Genomic DNA, 23195 nt, shown 5'->3' with positions numbered 1-23195 from the left:
GGGGTCTCCCCGTCTCTGCAGCTCTTTAATAGACAGAAAATACATTTTGAGGTGGGTCACCAATTCAGTCCAATCAGGAGAGAGTAGGCTACCCAATTAGTTTCCTATTTTGTTTGGATTTTTTTGTTTCACCAATCTCTCCTGATTGGAGGAAATTAGTATCCCGGCCCTGAAAATATTACTAAAGAGCTGGAGAGTTGTTGAACAAACACAAACAACACAAAAAAAGAAAAAAAGAAAAAGAAAAAAAGAAACAAACAAAAATCAGTAGGCTAATAATCAATACCAATATTAATGTGTCACAAATCGATAGACAACTGCTTGATTGGAGTCACTTCGAATACGATTTTAGTAGGAATACTATTTAGTGGGCAACCATAATTATTTAATTGGCAAACTGCCCACCAGTGGTGTAAAGTAACTAAGTACATGTACTTAAGTACAATTTTAAGGTATTTGTATTTTACTTGAGTATTTCCAATTGCCAATACTTTTACTTCTACTCCACTACATCTCAGAAGCAAATATTGTACTTTTACTCCGCTACAATTATTTGAAAACTTTAGTTTCTAGTTACTTTGTAGATTTTGATTATTATTACAAAACATACATTAACCACTTCTTTGCCCTAAATACATTTCGACCATTTGAACATAGCCAATCTACAAGTTTGTAGATCTGCTATTTTCTAAAGATTTTTATACATTTGAAAAATTGAAATGGGACATTCTGCATAATGAGTTATTTTACTGTTGGTACTTTATTACATTTTAATGCCAATACTTTTGTACTTTTTACTCAAGTACATTTTGAATTCCGGACTTTTACATGTAACAGAGTATTTCTATATTGCAGTATTGATACTTTTACTTAAGTAAAACATGATGTGAGTAGCCTACTTCTTCCACCACATGCTGCCCACATGCACAGTGCACACACAACACGCTAGTGTCGAAAACCAAAACAGTCACAGCATGGCAATGTTTTCATGGGGCGTGTCTCCCTTGTCACAGTCGTAACCCGGATGTGGAGTGACAGCTTCTGTCAAAAATCCTTTAGCCTTTCGGCGAACAACGAAAGAAAGGTGAGTTTTAAAGCAATGGAAATCAGCACAGGGTTTACTCATGAGTTGTATGCTTTTATGTCGTAGCGTGTGTTTGCATTTCATTGTCGACTAAACGCGAGAAGCACTTTTTCAAAGCTAACTGTATAGCTAGGGCTAACGGTAGCCCCAGCATTGATTAGTGCTGTGTTGGGTGACGCTGGTGTTGGTGGGCTGGTGCTGAGGTGGTCGTTGAGCTTCACGACATGTTGCTGTTTCTACGGCGTTGCTTTAAATGTGACTACGACATTAACTGATCTCAAGTAAGTACGGGGACATGCTAGATAATGAACCCACCATTAAACAAGCTGATTTCATGCATCCCCTAGCTCCCTTAGTATCCTGCCAAATAGTTGTCGTGATTTCTCCAAGATTGCATTTCCATGCGCAGTGTAGGAAAGTGGACATACTTGACAAGGCTGCAGGTTGCAATGTATGACAGTGGACAACGCTGCAGAATGCAGTGTAGGACAGTGGACGAGGTTGCAGTGTAGGATAGTGGACAACGCTGCAGGTTGTAGGACAGTGGACATCGCTGCTGGTTTCAGTGTAGGACAGTGGACAACGCTGCAGGTTGTAGGACAGTGGACAACACTGCTGGTTGCAGTGTAGGACAGTGGACAACGCTGCAGGTTGTAGGACAGTGGACAACGCTGCTGGTTGCCGTGTAGGACAGTGGACAACACTGCAGGTTGCACTTTGGCAAAAACTGTCCGGTGGTGGAGTTGTTGCTGCATTGCAGAATAGGGTCTTACCTCGTGTAGAGCAAGCATCCTGGAACCACCAGTGTTTCAAATTCACACACATGACATATACAGCTTTTTTTTAATGTGGATAATGTGGTGTGGCCACAAAATAACCCTCTTGACAGTGTTAACGCTTACAGGAAAAGCGAGGGTTGTCTTGCATTCAAGAAGTACTTTACTCGAAGGACAGCTACTCTACTACTACCATTGTCGTCCACTGTTAGATTTAGTTTTGAGATTCAAACATGACACATTTCATTATGGTTTCAGGTTTATTCTGGATGCACTTGGGGCACTCATTATTCTCATGTCTTTCTCCTGACACCTCAAACTCATCCTCTCCCTGTTTTCTGTTTTTGGTATTTAATTCACAGTTTTACATACATACCAGGCTACAGTTTTACAGCACATAGCTAGATATAAAACAAAAGCAGGCTACACCATGGCAAAGTAATGCAGCCGCAGGTTTATTTGCATAGCACATTTCATACAAAAAGACAATTCACTTACATACAGCATACAAGGATGTTCAAAGGTAAAGAGTAATACAGAATAGAAGGATAAAAAAAATATTAACCTCTTCATGTGGCATACCTCATTCATAAATTTCAACTAGGCGATTGTGAGTGACACACTAAACTACAGTGTAGTAGTTTGGAACACAGCAGGCTACTATATTGCACAAGTTGGAACTTCCTTTGTGTATAATATTCCATTGTAGCTTCTGCATGTATCCTGGATACTCTATATGTGTGTGTGTACAGTATGTGGGTGCCTGTGTCCTTGTGGAAATAGTATTGGCAAATTCTTTAAATAGTGTGTTTCAGTTTTCAGGTGACTGATGGCTGGAGTCTGACACATACTGTAGGACTAGAACAACTCAATGACTTCCAGCAAGTTTAGAAAGTTAACCGAAAAGTATTTTAAACCTATGTGGAAGTCAGTTTCTAACTTTTCTCTGACTGACAACTTATTTGACATTCTCTGACTTGCCCTGGTGAGGTAAACAACAACGCCCTGGAGTTTACCGCACCACCACCTTTTGCTGCATGTTCAAACTAAGAATTATTTGCAACTTAGTCAAGGTATCCCACTTATTAGCATAAGAATGGCACCACCTTTTTACCAATAAATCTTTATGGAAAACTGGGTAGAAATGTAATATTTCCTACTTTCATCCCCCGTTGTCCAATTAGAACAAGTTGCACTGCGGGGCTCCAGTCCAAAATTACACATTATGTTCATGTTAACAAGATTATTTTGCAGTGGGGGCAAGACAGATGAGGTTGTATTGCTGAATGCTGAGCTGTGCACATTGATGAAAACTATCATTAGACAGGTGGCCAGTCCTGAGATTTCCAGCTGGCAGCTGGCAGATAGAGACAATGCTGCTTTTGTTTATACTGTAGGTCTGTGTGTGCAATGGGACCAGACTACTTGTCAGTTTGAAGTGCCGGCCTTGAGTGCTTGTATTGTCCTTTTTAAAGAGTGTTCATTTTAAGATGCTAATATGCATTGTGGTTTACCCTCTAGTCGACTGTGTTCATTCAGCTTGCAGTGGCATGTTAAAACCACTCAACCACTCAATGAAATGTTCGCTATATACACAGCCGGCGATCCACCCAATGGCTCCCTCTTCATACACTGTAGGACGGAGCCATTTGGCTTATTTACGGGAGGTGCTTCTGTAACTGCGGGGAATAGGCTAACAGCCAATCGAAATACAGGGTGGAGGCCAAGCTAATAGAATCTGACAGGAATGGAGTCATAGAGGCCACTCAGGCATCGTAAAGCTGTCGCAGTTTTAAGCCCCTAAATTTGTCGCTATTACCTGCCTACCTCTCCCTCCTCGTGTTCCTATATTGGAAACTTGGAATAGGTAGGTACTAATCATTTCTCGTGGCCTGTCTCACTGTATACAAACTGGATCCTTCTCCTGGTATGTTTGTTTGTGTGGCAGGGTGGGTGGTGTGCAACTGCAGACATAATGCTAAATATGAGCTTTTAATTTCACTTATGAATTTGAACTGATGGAGCAAAAGTAGTGCATAACAGACCTTGAGTTTGATAGTAGGGATGCCAATTATTGTCTCAGAGACTATGATTTCGCCCCTGTCCGTCCATCCGTCCGTCGTGTGCGTGTGTCTGTGTGTCCGTCCGTCTGTGTACAGATAATCTCTGGCACCGTTGGCCCGATCGATGTGAAACTGTGCGCACACACACGCACACACACACACACACACACACACACACACACACACACACACACACACACACACACACACACACACACACACACACACACACACACACTCCCTGGAGGCCAGAGCAGAACCTCTGCCCCAAATTCTTCACATCGGCCTGTTATAGCGCCACCAGGAGGCCGATTTTTTTTTATTTTTTTTAATAATACTTCTACAGATTCCATTGGCTAAGATTGGCTTCCGAAGTTTACAGTAGTGGTCCGTTTTGAACAAAATGCCTCAAATCATGAACGCAGCGTCCGATGGCCATGAAACTTTGCACTCACATTCCCACTACTAGGCCAAGGAAGAAATGCCATCCTACATTTTTCAAATTGGCCTCATGGTGGCGCTGTAACAGGCCTATTCACTTTATCTTCATCGACCTGAAACGTTTGCACCTGAAGAAGACAGTCTCCCTGTTCATGACACCAAACCAAGCTTGCGATAACGTGTACATTCTGAATCGTGGCTTCGTGCCATGATTGTTTTAATTATTTTTAACTGCTTAGCTGATGTCTGTCCACTTTGAATTTCAGCGAGCAGCAGCGCTGGGCACAGTGTCTGTGATTGTGGGAAGGGGCACGTACACTCAATTGCAACTCATTTTGTTTATACACACAATACACATATATATTATCAAAGGTACATTTTACCTTGTTGTTTTAGGCTACCTGTTTGCATCTTTTTCAGTGAATAATAGAAAATTGTGGTCTTCAGTATTTGGTGCCCCCTCATTGACTGGTGCCCCAAGGCACTCGGCCTATACTTTCAATGGATAATCCGGCCCTGGCAATCATGCAGTGATGCTCCAGGTATCACTTTTCACCAATTACATATATTGTGTTTTAACTGATAGTATTAATAGGTCAACATTTTTACTGTCCGTTATGGTTAATTGTTAACATTCCTAGTAGTAGCTTGGAGAGAATATTACAAAGGGGTTATTTTCCACACACACATCTAACCCCAACAAAAGTTGCACACCGTCCTAGTTACTAATACTTGGTAAGGGACTACTACAAAAAATCTTGGTTTGAGACTCTTAAGATACGGCTTGAGCAGAAGCTAATTTCTCACTTTGCTGATGGCTTGTGAGGTAAGGCAACAGGTATTGAATTAGTTTGCATGAGAGGAGGGAAATTGAAATATGGATTGGGGTCGCAAATGCCTGCCAGTGCTATTGGCTGTTTGTGATGTGGAGGATGAGATGTATTTTCTGTATGTGTGTGTGTCAGTGTGTGACTGATGCAGACAGTGCTGGTATCGAATGGCTTTCCACCACTCCCGCACAGAGCTATTTTCCAATAACAAGTTGGGAGCGGGAGTGACACAGATGAAGTGGATGTTTTAAGAGGAAAAGTAATCTTAAAGGGAAGCCAGGCCATTCCTCACTCTAATACCTACCTTCCCTTACGCTCTCCTACCCCCCCCCCCCCCCCCCTCCTCCACCACTGCTTCCATCTTGGAGTCAGACACAAGCCAGGTCTCTCTCACCATCTGCCTTTTAGATGTATTTAAATCATGCATGCATGCTAAGCGTGGGGCAGGGTGTGGACCACTGGACCTGTGGTTCAACCGGTCATGTCCCTATTCTCTGTCAGGCTTTGCAGCCCAACTCCTGACCTGGGGAAACTGCCTGAATATGAATGAATACCAACACAGCAAGTTAAAAGTGCCACAGGCGTGCTGAAACGTTCTGGAATTTAAGTCTGGACAGTGGTGACCTGTTCCGATGTTTTGATAATCAAAGTCAACTATAATAGTGCCAATGTTGGAGCCTGATTTGGTATTTGGGAAGCAAATATTTTTTGTGATTACTGTAATTTGAAAAATCATTGTCAAATGAGTCAAGAGTCTAGACTCTAGCCCAACTAGAGATAACTGCTTAATACAAAATTGTGTGTGCTTGCGGTTGTGAGAGGGAAAAGAAAACATAAAAAAAGGAGCAAGCTAACTCATTTGTTTTGGAGCCAAGACTGAGGGAGAGAGGAGAACAGAGATTTGTGAGATTCAGATGAAGAAAGCCTCAAAGTTTTATTGAGTATTTTTGCTTCATAGTTTCTCTGCTGCTTGTAGACTGTGTTCAGGTGGAACAGTGTGTTGAATACAAAGCCATTAAGTTTTAAATGGCATCAAATCTCCCATGTGTTCACCCTGTCCATCTGAGTCCATAAACACAATTTCAGGGCAACAGTTGCGGTGTCTACACAGCAAAATCCTGTGTTCATTTAACTCTGGAGTTTGTTCTTTTCAGCCAATAACTTTTTATAACTGCCAGCGCCTTTTGTTTTTAAGTGAGGTCACTTAGATTTCACACAACCTCAAATGACACTGCTGAGCTGTTCTTGAGCTGTGTTACAGGTCCTTTTCATTTATATAGTTTGAGCTGATTTTGAGGCTGTTGGTACAGGGCTACAGTACCTGGGGTGGCAGTAGCTCAGTCTGCAGGGACTTGACTCGAGAAGCGTAGGGTGCCCGGTTCAAGTCCTGCCCAGACCACACAGTATATGGAGTGTGGACTGGTAGCTGGAGAGGTGCCAGTTCACCTCCTGGCCACTGCATAGGTGCCCGTGAGTAAGGCACGAAAAATCCCTAACTGCTCAAACATAGGGATTAATAAAGAAAACCTTCTAATCTCCTTCTGCTATAAGTAACTATTCAATTAAAGGGACCCTGCCCCCTCAGAACGAGAGGCGTGCAATGTCGACCGAGAGAGTCATGAAATCGATAGCTCATACCATTCTGACTTTGAATTTGTTTTGGTCACAAAACCAGGCAAAGGGAGTAGAATATGAAACAGCTTTTGCGGAGGCTCCTCGGGTGCAGCTTTATTGATTTACCGTTGCTTTTGTCCAATTACGGTTTGGTATTTTTGTCCGAGCCGCTCCACCGGCCGTTAAAGACCTGGACGGACAGGTCGGGGCAAAGTTCTTCTGGGTGCTGACTGCTGACGTGGTCCCATAATGCTCCTTGTGCCAAAGAAGCCTACCGTTTGTATCTCCAAAGTCAGAGAAAGGTATGGGGAATAGCTGCCTGCTGTTTGACACATTCCACAGACTCACTGAGGACACAGCTACAGAACGAGAGGTTCCGTGACGTCCTCCCGCCCCTCCTTGCTAGTTCCTCTTAAGAGATTCACTAGCATTACAACATAAAGAGAAAAGAATCCTCTCTCTATGTGACTGTGTCTGTCCATGTGTGCGTGTGTGTCTGTTGTCTGGAGGCTCAGAATTATGTGTCTGACTGGGAACCGGATCTGTGTCTTAAAGTCTGTATGAGACGGCATGGTTTTGTATGTAGTATGTGCGTTCTGTGTGTTAGGCGCCTATGGTCAGGTGTGTGCGTGTCTGTGTGTGCACGTGTGTGTGTGTACTATATCAGAGACTGCGCTAGAATTTTTAACTGCTGGTCAGAATGTCCGGCATGATTACAGTTTACTGGACATCTGATAAAAATAACGGCCACCATTATTTCTAATCCATGAACGTGAACGACAAGCAGGAGCATAAATGTAGCTAATAATAACAGTTACAGCACTAACTTTGGGACTGAAAATTATTAACATGGAGTAGCTAAGCTAATCAAAAAATTTAAACAGCTTCATCTTATATAAGGGAATAAATTACCTACTATACAATTGCGCATTTTGTGTCCGGGGTGCGTACACATTTTTTTCTAAATAAAATATTGCATCATCAGTTTAATAGAATACACAAGCAATCAAAGGCTTTGCACAGAAATAGGCCCTTCATTATAATCCTTCGTAACGTTGATTGATTAATCTGGCCAGTCATAAATCACAATATACAGGCTACTCACACAGGTATGGTGACAGAGTGTGTGTGTCCATGCGTCTGTGGTTAGAGGCAGCTTTGGGAAAGTTGAATACCGTAAGCTTTTGTGGTGATCTTGTACTTCTAATATTATAAGATTTTCACTTCAGTTCCAATTGGTTACATTTTACATGTTGGGACCATGCATTCCTTGTAGCCTGGATCCATCTTTTTTTCACATGTGTGTGGATTGCTGTTGATTTGTGCCATTACAATTGCCACAGGTCTCGGGTCGGAGCATCTAAAATGGATGGACCCATGAGGATTCCGTTTTTAAGATTAAACTCTTTAACCTTAGCTTTTAGAATGAGCCATTGCGCTACAATTACGTTCTAAAATCTATATCGTCGGTTCTCGCATTTTGGATGAGCCACGTTTAACCTTAAAGTAATACTAGGTAACGTTTTCAACAAAACTAAAGTTAAATTGTATATCTTTTGCGAGTGGCAAAAGTTTCACAACACCCACTCCGTGAATTTCACCCCCGGAAGCCTTTTATTTATATATTTTCTATTGAACGTGTACGGGGGGGACTTTCCCGGGAAAATGACGTTCCTGGCCAACGTCATGACGTCGTGGCCGACGTCCTCAGGAACTACCGCAACGGTTTCCTGTTTGGCCAGGAACTACCGCGCTATTAACAAAAAGGAACCTCACGCTGATTTTAAGATAATGTAGGATTAGAAGATCGAAAAAGAACAGAAAAAGAAAGCACAGCTCATGGTAACTAATGCTCCACTGGCTAAGAGAAACGATCCGTAGATAGTATAAAACAATTAAAAGATCGCTTTTTGAAACGCTTCCGGCTTCCGGTGAAAACGAATGGAATTCTGGGTAATCGAGGACTCCGGAAATTGTATGCAGTGACGGTAGTGACCAGCAGAGGTTGCTAAAAATCGTTAGTTGTGAATTTGCATTGTACAACTTTAACAGCAAATTGAAAAGTGAGCAGCACTCCCTGCTGAATGTAAACGAAAACCACCAGGAAGTTTGATCGGCATCTGTGTGGACACGTGGTCATTATCAGCAGGGATGGTAAGAAAGTCTGCTTCGCTATAGCTCCGGAGAAGCAGGGGAGGTGACACTCAGGCGGTCATGGTGAAAATTATCATATAATGTATACATTGCATTGGCTCCAGTACAGGTCTAGAGACCCAGTCGGATCAGTTCTAATATGTTAGAATTTTCCTCCAATCTGTTTCAGACCGGATCCAGTAATTTTGAATTGTTCTCAGGTCTGTTCGAATCAGGTCCAATTATCCTCGGCTCCGTTTCGAAAAAATTGTTTGACCCTGGCTACCCTCTAGTACAATACTCCCGGGGCAAATGATTTTAAATGTTTCTGATTTGCAGTTATGATAACGATAAATTGTCGTGTTTTCTTTCTCCGTTTTTTACCGGATATGGTAAAATATGGTCTTTGTCATAAAAAACGTCCAAAAACGTCTATTACCGGCCTAACACAAGCTCTGAATTTATATAAAAGAATGGAGATTTGGATGCCTGTCTGGATGGCTGTAGTTTGTGCTGAGGTGAATTCCCTCACACAGCTTTTAGCCAGACATTTACAGAGAAATTGCAGCCGTTTGAAAGCGTATTGTTGCTGCAGGATTTGGAGGCTGAAATTCCCAGGCTGCGCTCCCCTGTGCCGGCCCTACTGCTGACACACTGCTTTCACACTGCCCCAGTCTGGCTCTGTAACGAAGGCAAGGGGAGGATTTTGGCTCCCTGGAACAATCCAGAACAACTTTACCCCTCACTCCTGAGATTCTACAAAGTGTGTCGGCGATGCAAAACTACACTTGCTTGCTCCCCTTGCTCACTCTATGACTTCCTTTGGTTTGTCTACACAATAAAACCCTCAGTGTCAGTTAACCCTGAGAGTGTAAAAATAGACGCAAATCGTTTTTACTCTTTCAGGGTTAAATTAACACTGACAGTCACCCTCTGTCCCATCCCTTTCCCCTCAATTCCTGGAATAATCTTGCACTAAAAATCAATACTAGACAATTTTATAATTTTATCGCAAATAACTACCTTATAGCATCTTCATCTGTTTTGTGTTTTTTTGTCGTATGTATTTTATAGGTGTTTTATATATGTTTTAAAAGTATCTCAACTGCAGTGCAAATGAGGGTAAAACCTCAATGTTATTTTTGAGAATTAATACAACTTTCAATCAATAAAAAAACCTCTCCTCTCCATCCCAGAGCTCTCTTTCTCCTCTCTCAGTAAGCCTCATGCAATTTGCGGTTTTCCCCTCTTGAGTGTTAATGAGGCACATGAATATTCATGAGGACGAGGCTGACATCGCCGTGTGGCGATTGCGTTAAGGGAGCGGGGGCAGGATATTTTGTGTGTACAGGGACTGTGTACTGTGGTGGCCACATTTCTACTGAATTTATTTTGTGTGTAGACTCTGGGAGTCAGTAGACTCCTCCGCTAATGATCCAGATTTGTGTGCGTTGCAGTAAGTGCACGCACATTTTTTATTACATTTGTATGTGTGTGAGTCCAATTTTGTGTTTGTGTACCAGGGGTGACATTGTGCATCCCTCAGTTGCACAATCTCAGTTTGTGTGCGTAATTGAGATTGTGTGTGTGATTCAAGATGGTGCATCTTGTGTGTGGTTAAGTGAGTTGTTTTTGTCCGTCTGACACTATATGTCTGAAATTGCATTTGGCTGTGTCTGTGTGCTCCTAATGATGCCCAATGTGTGTCTTGAGATGGTACATGTCTGAGATGGTGCATGTCTTAGCTTGCTTCAGGGTGGATGTGGGTGACCCCTGCTGTCTCTGGTGGCTGCAGGCTGAGGTTGAGACTCCAGACTCCAGCTGCAGGGGGAGAAGAACCGCCTGGCCAGCGCCTCACTTACCCAACGCCTTCTCTTTTCTCTGGCCTTGGTGTGTGACAAAGAGGCACAATGGACTGTTTCTCCAGGGAATCTCTCTCTCTCCCTCTCTCCCTATCTTTCTGTCTCTCCTGCTACCTCTTATTATCTTTATTTTTTTGTGTGGCCTGGGTATTTTTCTTTCTCCGAACAGATTGCGCTGTGATGTCTGCAGCCTCTGGCACTGCTGTTCAGAGGACATGTAAGAAACAGTGCAGCCCATTGTAGCAGTAAAAGACAGGCCTATAGGCTGTGTGATGTGTGCCTGTGTCCCCGTGCAAAATCCCAACACACACACACACACACACACACACACACACACACACACACACACACACGCACACACCCCACTTCTTTAGTTGTCAGCTTTGTTCTGCTCCTCAGTTTCCTCCCTCAAGTTCCATAGTCAATGTTTTCCCATTGCTCTCTTTTGCTTGGCAGCTTCCCATTTGCATTTTCTCTCTCTTTCTCACTTGTCATCCCCACCGTCTGCCTTCTCTTCACTCCTCTTTAGCCTGTTCCCCCCTTCTCCTCTGATTTTTCTCCCTCTCTTTTCCTCTCTACGGTCTTTTGCACTCCCTCTATCTATCTGTAAGACTCCCATGGCTTGTTGACCACATGAACCCTAGCACCCTATTCTGGGGCGAACATTTGGCGAAAATAGCAGATCTACAAGCTCACAATACAAAACACAATCACACACTCGCAATTAGCTGCCGATCAAAATCGGACTGTTTTACATGCATATGCAGAACGATGGTGTGTGCACACAGCAACAACATGCCATTGGTGTGGACTTTTTTCAGCGTGGGTACTAGAAAAGTTGAGTTGAGCAGAAGAGGAATTGAATTACCTAAACTCTTTGTGAATACCAGTGGTTACTGGTTATTAAACTTTTTCATGTCAAGGACCCCCAATTTGATATGTATTTGGATGTTGACCCCCAACTGAAAAGATTTTGTGCCAGGGACGACCATAAGAGAAAACCTGTCTGTGAGCAGTTGCTGACCGATCGGTGTGAAACTTTGCATCCACACTCTAGAGTTGTCAAAGAATATTCAATTTTCAAACATATATTTGAATATTAAAAATAAACAGATTTGACTATAAAACATGTAAAGAGATCATAGAGCCATCAGTCTGAGAATACGTGCGTGCATGTATTCATGCAAGCTTGAATCAATGTGATGTCTTTTGCTGCCTTTCTCCTCTGCTCCATTCACTTCAGCACCATGCACCAATGATCACACACACACACACACACACACACACACACACACACACACACACACACACACACACACACACACACACACACACACACACCTAACTGCTGTCTATGTTGGGTGGCTAGCGCAATAAATACAAACTATTTCATTCGCTGCCCATGGCATCAGGCAATGCTTCTATTCCTTTCATTGAAAGACCTATCAGACAAAAAAGTCCCATCTGAATTGTAAACGATGAAAACTCAGTAACTCACCAATATTATAGACCACTACGGACAGCTTTGGTTATATTCTTTGTCTCTGTAAAGCCAAAAAGCCACTGTCATGAGCAACTTTCTGTCGATAAACTCTGTGAAGCGATGATTCTCGCCAGGGGAAGTTGTTTTGGGGTGCGGTGTGCTTGTTTTAAATCAGTCAATATCCTGCATAATAATGTGCAATTTCGAAACGGGTCGTACGCAGGACAATGAGTGATTTAAAAATGAGCGCTCCACAAGGCGCACAGCTCGGATTTGTTTTCCCAGACGTCCCGGGCGGACAGTGTTTATATACTAGAGTGTTCGGGCCCTCACATCTAGAGTTCGGGCGGCTACGCGGCCCTCACACCTACGTCGCACTGCCGATCCGACTGATAAGCCCATATATGTAGATCTCTGTATCTGTCAGTCCTTGTCCCTTTTATGCTCATATATGGAGATCCCGGCCTGAAGCCGGCCTCCTGGAGGTCCCCAAGACCCCAAGACCAGGCTCCGTACCTGGGGTGACAGGACCTTCTCTGTGGCTGCCCCCTCCCTCTGGAATGCACTCCCCAAACATATGAGAGATGCCCCCTGACTGTTCAGAATCGCCTTCTCGAGTTCACTTTGATTTCAACCCGTAATCTTTAGTGCTTTATTTTTATGAGTTTTTCCTAATAGTTCTCTTTTTTTGTCCTCTCCCCTGGCCCCCACATGTAAAGTGTCTTTGAGTACTTAGAAAAGTATTTCATCAGCATGCCCTCTTTTGTGCCCATATATGGAGCTGACTGATTTGTTTGCGGGTTTGCGCCTGATGCCATGACAACACATTGAGGTTAGACAACAGCACAACACACTCCATATTTGGGCGTAGCTGCATTGTGAACTCCTTATATGGTTATGGCTGAGTCATGGTGACATGAGCGTGATGATGAGCGTGACGTTGGAGGTCCGCCCGCCCGCCCGCGGCAGATGGACACTCCAAGTCACTGTTACTATATTCACCGTATGTGTCTCCATTAGTAACAAAGATGTGAAGGTGGCTAGATGAGGTGCGTGTGTCTTCTCAAAGAAAAGGTGAAATAGGTTATTTATTCGCTTTCAGAAATTAGCAAATGGCTGACTTAAGTCATATACTCACCATGTCCACTGGACTGGGACAGAGTTACATCCTATTCCCATCTTAAGCTCAATACCTCGTGGTGTTGTTCACCCCCCAGGCGTACTGTAGCTTCTCTGGAGCAGATGCCTTTTTGAAGTATGCCCTGAATGGGTGCTGCCCCATCACCTGGTACCTCAGGGCTGTCCTCTGACAGGGAAGGACACTTGTCTCCTCTGTCTGTCTCCTCTGTCTGTCTCCTCCACCGTTCTCAAAGAGAGCTTCTTCCTTGCCACCCTGTGGCCCGATCCTGTTCCTCAGCTCAGCCCTGATCAAAGCCCCTTTTGAGGTGGACTCAGTGGATGTGAGCTGATGGCAATCTGACGATGGGTGTCTTAAAAGAGGCCTTCCTCCTGTGTGATTAGACTGCTTGTGACAGCCAGAGTCAGTCCCATCAGCTCACATTAAGCCCAGCTGCCACCATGGCCCTCTTTTTTTTTTTAATCCTTTAATGTTTCACCTTCCTCCACCAGCTGAATCAATTATATGTGATTATATTGGTGTCAAAGTCTTTAGCGCTGGGCTGAGCGCTTCTCACACCTCCCTTCCTCTTCACTGTGTGTGTGACAGGCAGCCGTGCTACTACCTCGCCCCCGCCTGCCGTCGGAGTAGGGTCTGCCGCACAGGGATAGCTTTCGCAGACAGCTCTAAGTTCAACCCTCCTCCTCAAACATTGCTGTGACAATAGAAGAACGGTTGATTATGGCTCCCCCTCCCTCCCGTCATTCTAATTAAGGTGAAATTGTGGACTTTTATATAAAAGTAGTGTGAGCAGTTAACTTTACTTTGTGTTTGCGTGTATATGCCTCCGCCAACGACAGCCGTGGCCAGAGTGTTTTTGGGTTGTCCGTCTGCCCCATTCTTGTAACCACGATATCTCAAGAACGCCTTGAGGGAATTACTTCAAATTTGGGAGAACGACAACTTGGACTCATAGATGAACAGCGTAGATATTGGTGGTCAAATATCAAATGTTAAAGTCACTGCCACCTCACTTCCATCTCATTCTCATGAACACGAGATCTCAGGAATGCTTGGAAGGAATTTCATTAGATCTGATTCTGGCACAAACGTCCACTTGAACTCAAGGATGAACTGATTAGAATTTGGTGGTCAAAATCACTCAGTAAACAGGTTTTTGTCCCCAACTCAATAGTCTTCAGTCTTGCACACAGGAACTGCCATCTGTTTCATTTCCATTCACAAAAATATAATTCTAAAACGGTTAGTCCCAATCCCTGATTCTGATTGTCTGGCTTCCGTTTAGTAGACGTACTAAAAGAGACTATAAGCTACACTTTAGATCAGTTTATCACAGGTGCGTGATTTGTTTCTACAGTGATCCAGCGTATCTGTAGCTGCTAGGGCTGTCAGTTTTCCTCTATAATCCCATTTGAATTTCAATGCTTTATTATTTTTAATATTTTTAATATTAGAATATCTTATATAATATATCATTATATCAAATAATTTATAGTTGTACAATAATAAACACCCACGTGCACACATACAAAGGCTATAATAACAGGCTAAACACAACCCCGTCGTGCGGGGCTTTTATGCACCGCCCGTGTAGTGAATTATTAAGTGTTTTAATTAGGACGTGTCTATGATTTTCATGTTGCAATCCGCTTTATAGACTGTGCTTTTTCAGCGCTTCTGTTGCTGTATGGCACGGAAGCATTTGTAAATTCTCGAGAAAATAATAAATAAGAATGTCATATGTATGTTTAATATGATAAAATGTAGAATGGATGAAATTGTTTATCCAAAAGGTAAAAGGTCAACTTAACTGTGCAGTATTTCCCCTCGGTTTACTTTTTTGGGGGAAGGGCTGGGCATCATTCAAAAATCTTGACTTTGGTACCAGTTCCCGAGCGCAAACAAAATTGCATTACAGAACAATGCATTAACTATTAACTATTATTACTATCAATTTAATTGAAGAAAACATCATTTAGGATAAGCAGGATTATATACAAACTGGTGACAGACTTGCTGCTTCATTGGCAAGCATTGCTGTGACTTTGTTATAAAACATAATTGCCTGTTTTAAAGCATTATTAAACAAAAGGTAACATTTAGCAACATCTGATTAATTACTTATTAGTATTATTTTATTCTGTATTTCATATAGAATACAGTACCGTTAGAAGCCTGGGTGATGAGCGGCATCCAGCCCTTGCAGATCAAATTTGGTTGCATCTGAGGTGACTCCTGTAAACATTACATTTATTCACTGAGAATCCTCAAATCAATGGCACTTGCTTCTTAATGTTTTGTTTTTTTCATTGTCTGTTTTGCAGTTTACAGTAGGTTGCACAAATATAATGAACCATAAGCTTGATGACAGATTGGACTGTAACACAACTGTACAACCTAATAAACGTTCTAATCCTGCTTTGTAGGGGCGTAACGGTACACAACATTTTGGCTTTGGTATGTGCCTCGGTTTTGAAGGCACTGTTGTTTTTTGTATGTATGTATTGTATGTATTGTATGTATTGTATGTATTGTATGTATTGTATGTATTGTATGTATTGTATGTATTGTATGTATGTATGTATCATTTTACAACCAAAACATAGGCTAATACTACTGTACAGTAAATGGCCATTTACTATTGTTCATACTACCGGCTATTTGGCATTAAATCTTAACTTTGAGTGAAGAAGAGAGGGTGCATACTCTCACTCTCTCTCTCTCTCTCTCTCTCTCTCTCTCTCTCTCTCTCTCTCTCTCTCTCTCTCTCTCTCTCACTCACTCACTCACTCACTCACTCACTCACTCACTCACTCACACACACACACACACACACACACACACACACACACACACACACACACACACACACACACACACACACACACACACACACACACACACAGTGGCAGAACAAGTCAAAGCCCAGCTGGGGGGCAGAGTGCATGATTGGGCCTCCCCCCAAGTTGTTTCAGAAAAGCACTGTACTGTTGCATTGTGGTGCTAAATAATAACCCGTTAAAGCTTGACATTTCATCGCATTACAACAAACAAACACATGCCCGCAACTGCAGGCCCTACAATCCTTACTAAAGTTTTCTCACACAAATTCAAAGCATTTGAGAGTGAAGAGGTCAGTACCATGGACCCACTTCAACTAAAGAGCAGTTTTGTAAATTATCAATGGCTAGAATGTTTTGAAAAAATTGGCATGGTCGAGTGCAAGTACAAATTCAATTTCAAGTTCCACGATTTGAAGGGCACGATCTACAGTAAGTATTAGGCTATGTAGCTGCTATAACCATTTAAACTAAACTTCAATTTACTAACAGACAGTGACAGTCACAGTACTGTACATGTTAATCTGGCTGTCTGACCCACAGGAAAGTAACGTTAGTAGTGATGAATTGCTTATAACGTCAGGCTGTGGAGTTGCTCGGGTCCTCGGCGAATCGACGATACGCACGCCGAGTTTGAAGTTGATCTGTCTGACTGTTCTCAAGATACGCGACGGACACACACTCACTCACACGTACACAGATTTCGCACATTTATAGATGTCCATATGCCTACATATGACATAATGGGCATATCAGTTAGGATGATACACTTGATAGGAGACCTACATAAAAGTTGGTAAAACATAATAGTAAGGAAAAAGTAAGAAGATATGAGACCAGAAGTCTCGTATCTCCCTTGGCCAAGGGGGGATTTCCTTTTGAATGAGTGCCAGTTGTTTGGTTTCACATGTGGGAGAACCTTGTTCAAATCCAGGTGGTTATATAGGGGGCTTGTTCGGATCAGGTGTCCTGGTGGAGGGAGGTCAAACGGAGGTGAATGTAGCAGGGAAGCCCTGCTTGAAGACCAGAAGCCTTATATTTCCTTTTGCTAAGGTGGGGATTCCCCTTTGGATGAATGGTAGATGTTTGGTTTCTGATATGGGAGAATGCACACTTAGTTTGAAACACTGACTTTGCAGAGTGCAGACGTACAAGTTTCTGTTTGAGTGCTTTGTGTTGGGTTAGTTTTTGACTCAAGCTTTGCTCATAGATTCCTTGTTTTGAGTACTCTCAACTGAAACATTTGATTACAGTTTGGTCAGAGACAGATGACCACTATGGTCAGAAATGTAGGAAAATGAGGGCAGGTGGACAGAGTATGGAGCACAATGGGTTAAAATATACAAATAATTATATAAGGATCAGAAATGTATCACTGATCAGGCTTAAAATACGTAGCTGATCCTCGTCACTTCAAATATGTTTTTATTGATCCGATCATCTTGTAGATCGAATCAGGACATCCTTTACTACTATGCCTTATGAGGCCATGGCAAGGCCAAGCTGATGGTGCTCCATTGAAGGGAGAATTTTACACAAAAGATTTGTATAGCCTTTCTGTTTGTACCTCATCTTTTCTTCTGTCATCTCTCATCTCTCACTCAGAAATGGACGGCTGGCCTTGGATCGGCCTGTTGTGAGCATGTGGATTAATGCTGCTGCAACACCTAGAGTTAGAGGGCTTGTTAAAAGAAAAAACCCTCTCTGCCGTGAGATCATGCCTCCGTCTACCCACCTCTGTCATGTCAATGCTACAATACACACAGCCACATACACACAATAGCAGAAATCACATGTGCATTCTGTACATACACATCTCTCTGTCTGCTTTCTCTCGTCTCTTTCCTATGTCACACATGTGCACCTTCATTGTTTTGACAAGTGAATAAACATCTGCTGTTCTGTAAGAATGCCTTGCTCTCTGTCCCCCAACCTGTCCTCTGCTATTTCCTCAGCATCGTTTGTGAGTCCCCCGCTGAAAACTACAATGTCTGTTTACAGGGAAACTCTGAGTCCTGCTGCCTCTGATCTTCACTCAGGATTTTGGAGTGCATGGCTCTTTTTTTAAGAGGCCAGTCTGGATTAGAATTAGGATGTGAAATGCATGCTGGTGACTGGATAAGGTTTTTAAACGTCTTATAGTAGTGGCCTACTAAACCTCTCCCAAACCGTCTCTATCACAGCACATCTAACCCCACCTTGCATGCCACACATGCACGCGTACATGCACGCATGCATGCATGCATACTTGTGCACACACACATACACAAACAGACAGACAGACAGACAGGTGCGCACGCATTCACACACCTATGTGCACATGCGCATTCACTCACGTGCACACACACACACACACACAGAGTGCTCTCTTGTTCTGGCGTGCGCACACACACACACACACACACACACACACACACACACACACACACACACACACACACACACACACACACACACACACACACACACACACACTTCCTTATGTGTTGTCCACTGAGTGGCAGTAAGGGGAGATAGTAATCTTCCGTAGCCTTGGCACTCTCTAGCGCTCTCGGTCTCATTGAAGAAGATTGATGGCCCCTCCTTAAGGACTGGCTGTTGTTTTGGATGGAGAGAGAAGAAGATGGAGGGGGGGGGGGGGGGGGAGAGAAGTGGATTCAGAGTAAAACATTGAGGGAGAGAGCTGCTACTGAAGGGGAGAGCCAGGGGGTTGGAGGGTGTATGATTGTTGGAAGTGGTAATGTGAGAAATAAGGAGGGAATGCTGCGATATAGGCGTTTGGACCGAACAATGTGTTTTGTGTGGTGATTGCTTTGGTGGGAGAATTTTATGTAGTATTTGATTAGATACTGTAAGTGTTGTGTATACAAGCACCATCAGTTTTGGATTGGCAAATAGCCTAATTCTTCATCTTTTTAGCTCCACCTTCTTCACTGTTTGTCTGTGTGCGGCTAATCTTGCAAACTGTTGGTCTGCTGGACCAGTCAGTGCCAAACGTTTTGCGCGCGCTGCCAGTAGATCAAGGAAGACAAATATGTTTTTTGTTGAGTGTGTGTGTTTGCATTACCCCTGCCCACCATTCCTCCAGGCTATGAGATATAATGCCCGTGAGGCTCTCTCTCTATATATATATAATCTATCCTACTATAAATAGCATATGCAGACAGTGACGGAGCCCGTTTTTCACTTTCAGCAAATTTAAGCTGTGTATTAGCGTTTTTGTGTGAACACCTGAGATTTGGAGTTCCTGCGCATGCGCATGCGCAGCCACAGGCTGTGGGCTCTGTTGTCACGCAGACAGGATCTCTCTGGGTGGACTTAGCTCCCAGGCTACAGTTTACACACACACACACACACACACAAACACAAACACACAAACACAAACGAACGCCGCACTGAGAATGGCAGAACACATCAGCTCTTCAAAGTTGAAGGAGTTTGATTTAGCGGCCGTGTCCACAGACATCCTTTTATATATTCCTTTTAAAACACCACGTGGGATCAATCCATTTCAACCTATCAAATTTCGAATATAAATTATTTTTAATATAAAATATTGTATTCAGTGTATTAAAAGTCTTTCTTTCTCTATATGCGGCGGCTTGCCGGTTGGTGCTGAGAAACGCGCGCTCTTGCCAGATCAAATGAATGATTACTTCATACTTCATACTATTTTATTCTATAGCCAATAAAGCTGTAATGGTTTAGATACAAGCCTGGATTTATCTAGAGAACGGGAGATGCATCGCTCCAAGGATGTGCTCATTGTGCTGTGATGGAAGTTTGAACAATCTTTACTCGACATGAAGCGGGAAATTATAATGAAAACGATCCATTTGTTTTTTGCGAAATGAGACAATTGAGGGAATTTTACTGTGAGGGACAATCCGTACATACTGTAGTTTTTACATCGCTTTTTCGGCCGAGTCTCGTTGTAAACGGTCTGCCATCACTACCAAATGAATCATCCGTTTCAGTAGACCTGTTGTGATTTTGAATCAATTAAAGTGACGTTCTGTGATAAAACGTGTGTGCTTTCTAGTACCGACTACCGAGCAGCGTGCAAGTCTTACTGTGTGTGTGTCTGCCATGTGAAGTCTGTGTGCAGCGAGGCAGCTGGTTTATCTTTCCTTGTACAGTATGACGGTGTCGTGTCGCGTGGCAAACACAGCTAACCTACAAGCCCACAACGCATTGCATCAGCGATGCATTGTGGACTTGTAGATAGGCTTGGCTCACATTCACACACGTCATACGATGAAGTATAGCCTTGAGGCGAGACTTCTCCCTTCCTCTCAGACTGACTGTTCTGTGATCTCGCAAGACCAGCTGCCGCTTAAGGTTACATGCGCCCAGAGTCTCGCGAGAACTCGCATGATAGATTATTAGGGGTGTGCCGATTTTTCACGAAACGATATGATACGATATTGGGCTCACAACATCGATAGGATACGATACGATATATGGCACTTTTTAAATATGAAAAAATAATTGGGAGGGGGGGGGTGGGAAGCTTATGAAAATATATGGGGGGAAAAAAAAGAAAATGCAAACAAATACTTCTGTTTTTGCCCCAAAACGATGCATGTCGTCACGAAAACGTTTCGCGATATCTCGCGGGACGATATATCGGCACACCCCTGTAGATTATATATATATTTATTTAAATTTTAACCGTAATTTTATAGTTGAACATTCTTTTATTTTTAATATTCAAAGGAATATTCAAATATGGAATATTCGTTGACAGCCTTAACATACTTTGACACGCTTCGACGCCGCGTGCGTAAATGACCGGGTTGTCACACACACCACACCACACACCAACAACATGGTGACATGAGCAGCGCTCCTCTCCAAAAGTGTAACTGCATACCGAGTAGGGCTGGTAAATTAATATTAGAATATCGAATATGAATTAACATTTATCAGATTGGTGGTTAAAAAAAAAGAATGGTTATGTTTTTCTTGTCATGTCATGTCGTTACCATATCACCCCCATCTTAGCTGCACTTCACTGGTTACCTGTTAGCTTCAGAATTGATTTTAAGATTTTACTGATGACTTTTAAAGCTGTGAATGGACAGGCTCCCAATTATATCTTAGATACGCTGACCCCTTACGAGCCTGTGTCTGAGGATCTTAGATCCTCAGACAAAGGCCCTCTTGATCGTTCCCAGAGCTGATCGTTCACAAAGGGTGGCCAGGCTTTTGCAGTTCGGGCCCCTGAGCTTTGGAACGCCCTACCAGATGACCTAAGGCTTGCAAAATCAGTGTCGTCTTTTAAATCTCTTCTGAAAACCCACCTCTATATTAACACATTGACTGCCAGAGTTTATTCATAATGTACTCACCCCTGTGCCAGCGATTTGCGTGTTTCTTAATTTTTCATTCAAATAAATGGTCTGACTGCGGTTTTAAACACATACGACAGATCTACCAGCAGAGAGCAGCAAATAGACACCTTGATCACTCGCTGACTCGCTCGACCCCCCCCAAACAGGCTCAAACAGTCAATACGTCATAACCGGATGTGACGTTTTCGACAATCGCTGATCGGGCTTAAGTACGATGTGATACACGACGACGATGACTGTTCGTCACCCAGACTTAAGAAAATATAAGTGGAGCTCTCCGTTCGTTTTTTATACCGTGTGAAAAACTGCGTTTTTCCCTATTCTGGCCTAAAATGACCGGGGGAAAAAAAAGAGAACCGGAAACGGAATCTGCGTCATGAAACCGGATCCCGGTGAGTGTGAAGTAAGTGGAAAACGAAACTGATGATGAAAAATAAACAGAACAGCGCGATCACAGATTAAGTCCTTTTCTTAAATCTTCTTGCCATTTTGTGTTTGATTGATTATATCTGTATGTGTCTATTTTACATTGTGTGGTTATTGTGCTATTTTATTCACTGATCTTTTGTTGTAGTTTTATCTCTAAATATTTATCATGCGCTTCATTTGCATGTCAGCAGGATTACATTCTCTTCAGGATGCAAATTTGGCCGGGAATGTGTAGTGACGGAATTATTAATTAAATTACGACACAGCCTTTTGTGTGTGCAGTTGTAATGGCCATCAGTGGTGTCTACTGTCTAGTGCATGTGCTGTAGCACTGGAGGGAATTAGTAGTCTGTCACTGTGCATTACATCAGGCCCATTGCTCTGTGTGGGCAGCTCTCGGCTGACTGGCCTATGCTCTTTATTCTGTCATTCTTTCCTTTGTCACTCTGTTTAAGTGTAGTCTAGTGCTTGATGTAGATCCCTGGTGTTTTGTTCATTTCTACATATATTCGTCTAAAAAAAGTTAATGTCACAACAGGTCATGATGCTGGTGAGACTGAGAAATTGGCGTTTTGACTCTCCATTTAATTCCCTCCAATTCTGTGAATCAAGTCCGACTCTTTTTTACCCCCTTACGTCCATCCCTCCCTCCTCCTTTCTGCCCCTATACCTAATGTGTGTGTGTGTGTGTGTGTGTGTGTGTGTGTGTGTGTGTGTGTGTGTGTGTGTGTGTGTGTGTGTGTGTGTGTGTGTGTGTGTGTGTGTGTGTGTGTGTGTGTGTGTGTGTGTGTGTGTGTGTGTGTGTGTGTGTGTGTGTGTGTGTGTGTGTGTGTGTGTGTGCGTGTTTTCCCTTTCCAGTCTTTGTATTTCCACAATTGTTTGGGCTGCTGCTCCCCGTCTCTCTCTCTCTCTCTCGCTCTCCTTTTCATCAGTGTATTGTACAACGACTTATCTTTCATCCTAGCTCTCTAGTCTACTCTGCTTTCCTTACCGGCACTTAGCTTTTTTCATTTTGTCCCCCCCTTCTTTTTAACTTATCAATTTATCCATTTATATGTTGACTATTCTTCATTTTCACTATTTTTATTTTCTCTCTATTTTGTAGCTTCCCACCTCGCTGCCTGGCAGGTTGCTTCCTAGATATC

The 23195-nt window shown here is 42.9% G+C and overlaps 1 protein-coding gene across 1 annotated transcript in view; it reads left to right on the top strand.

Moving 5' to 3' along the window:
- Positions 1-982: 982 nt before the first annotated feature.
- spop (speckle type BTB/POZ protein) overlaps positions 983-23195 on the top strand; it is a 100760-nt gene continuing 78547 nt past the window's right edge. The window contains exon 1 of the mRNA XM_080446241.1: positions 983-1084. The gene's annotated coding sequence lies outside the window, so the exon portion shown is untranslated. The remainder of the gene's footprint in view (positions 1085-23195) is intronic.

Source organism: Gymnoscopelus braueri (assembly GCF_963280865.1).
Source record: "Gymnoscopelus braueri genome assembly, chromosome: 13".
Lineage (NCBI taxonomy): Eukaryota > Metazoa > Chordata > Actinopteri > Myctophiformes > Myctophidae > Gymnoscopelus > Gymnoscopelus braueri.
Note: the sequence above shows the minus strand (reverse complement) of the source record. Positions and strands in the feature narration are given on the sequence as shown.